The following is a 2,371-nucleotide window of genomic DNA, read 5'->3' as shown; positions in this document are numbered from 1 at the left end:
GTGTCCATTTCCTTCAGAACTTCTTGCAACTGCTGTCAGTATCTTGCCAGGAGCAGACCTGAGGGTCCTGATGTATTAAGAAAAGACTTTCAAAGGGAATGTTTTTTATAAGACTCAAATCAGGAATTAAAGACAAAATTTTAACTTAAATAAGAGAGTTGGATTTCCAGGTGGGCATCTTTCAAAAAGGGAATGCAGTACCATATGGCCAAGAACAAGCATTGTGGTAGGAGGGAAGCATCAGCTCAGTTCACCCCTACCAGCCATGACTTGGAGCTAACCAGAGACAGCAGGCCAGGCCAGAATCATCCTGCCTTGTTAACCTTGTAAATGCTGGCCCAGGGCTTGGGAAGTAATTGGAAGAGTAGACAGGGAAAAAAGGGACAACAACACTGCAAGGCCACACAGTACTACATGGTTGGGATATCTAGGGGAGGTTTAAGAGCTGAGACAGCCTGAAATGGCAGGGATCCCAGGGTTTCAAGAGGTTTGGATCAGCTTGGGTCCATATGGGCTTGCTCCAGTGTAGTGACATCTCTGTGCACTGGATAGCTCAACAGTGGACATGGTACCTTTGGTGTGGTCTCCCAGTGCTGAGCAGAGGGGAATGATGTCTTGCTGGCTGCACTCTTGCTAACACAGCCCAGGATGCAGTTCACCTTTACCACTGCAAGGGTGCATTGCTGACTCCTGGGATGTTGATCAGGAACCCCAAGCCTTTTTCTGTCAAGCCTCTTCCCTCCAGTTAAGTTGTACATCCAAGCTGCAGTGCAAATGACTTTTTAAACCAGCAAATACGTCTCTCAGTCCAAAAATGCTACTCTCAAGTTAGCTCAAACTGGGAAGCATTTCTCAAACACCAGCACTCTCATACATTCATCTCCCCATGTATCATGGCTGCAGGCCCACAGATGACTCCAGGGCACCTAAGGCTGCCTGTGAAGCCTCTTCAAGAACACAGCACTGCCACAGCTCTTCAGGGAGCCCTGGGATTTCAGTCACAGGTCTTAGCCTGAGGGTCCCAAGCTGTTCAGGATTCACAGCCACAAGCTTTCCTTGAGCTCAGCTTTTCCTTCAAAGACAGAGAAGAGGAACTGCGGCTTCTTTCAAGCCCTAAGTTCAAACTTCCCTCCATCATAAAGAAGATCCATAGCCATATTCCCTCTCTACAGCATGGTATGATGGGACTGATTTACCCACATCTCTCATGCCCTCTTTCCACACTCCAATCTTCCCTTTCCCAGCCACTGTCAGGGACAAACTATGTGTGAGGGTTTTGAAAGATACTAGGCTTTGCTGTCCCTGTTTGCTAATTGGAGCCTTACAGCCACAGTTCAGTACACAGTGGCTGGAGCAAGCCATTGGAAGCAATATTGCATCCGGAGATCTAATAACCAAACCACAGTCAAAACTAGGTACAACAGCTGTGCTCAGCTGTGTACAACAACCGTACCAAAGGAAGAAAAGCTCATGCTACAGGCTGACGCTGGGTACAATCAGCAGCAGGGAGAATCTGTCAGGCCTTTCACTATGGAACATTTGAAATACTTCAGAAAAAAAAGAAAAATCAGCACAAAACCCCTGCATGCCACACCAGCTCTGCACCAGCTCAGCCTGGAAGCAGAATGAGGCCCACAGCTGACCTAGCCCAGCACTGTCTGAGTAATCATCTTGAAACCAGTAGCCACCACGCTAGTCCTTGGGGAAGCGAGCTTTGCATGTCCCAGAGAGACCTGGCACCCCTTGAGCCGGTGTGTCTCCTTGCCCAGTAGAGGACATGGATAATACATCTACAATCCCCTAGGTCCACCACTGGGGGACTGGACAGAGTGATACATACACACTTACGTGCAGTGTCGTGGCAGCAGGTAGACACAAGACAACAAAGTCTGGCTCCAGGGTTTATTGCAGCTGATTTCTCCCACCATGGGTAGCAGAGCTGTGGGGCATGTGAGGCCCAGGGAGGGAGCAGGGCCTGAGCAAAGCAGGGATACACTGATTGCACAGGGAAGGGAACTTGCACTGCTCCCCCTCCCCAGGACAGGAGTGGGTGCACCCATCCCAAACCAGTGCCTGCGTCCCAGTGCCAGCCAGCACCGCAGCACCGGGTGAAACTCCATGAGTGCCCGGAGTTCTGGGCGATTGCTCCTGAGCCCCAGAGTCTCTGTGTTTCAGCTGGTGACAGTACAGGAGCTGTGGACGTGCACTGGAGCTGGCACAGGGCAGTTGACAGGCACGGGAACAGGGCACTGAGCTGGGGACAGCGGCACTCCTCAAACTCCCAGGAGGCTGGGCACAGCATGATGGTCAGCACACATCTGTGGGTTTGACCAGGATGAGGGAGGATATGCAGTCGCCATTATCACAGAAC

This window comes from Eurypyga helias, unplaced genomic scaffold (genome assembly GCF_000690775.1).
Source record: "Eurypyga helias isolate BGI_N326 unplaced genomic scaffold, ASM69077v1 scaffold10069, whole genome shotgun sequence".
Lineage (NCBI taxonomy): Eukaryota > Metazoa > Chordata > Aves > Eurypygiformes > Eurypygidae > Eurypyga > Eurypyga helias.
The sequence above is the reverse complement of the archived record's forward strand: the minus strand, read 5'-3'. Positions refer to the sequence as shown.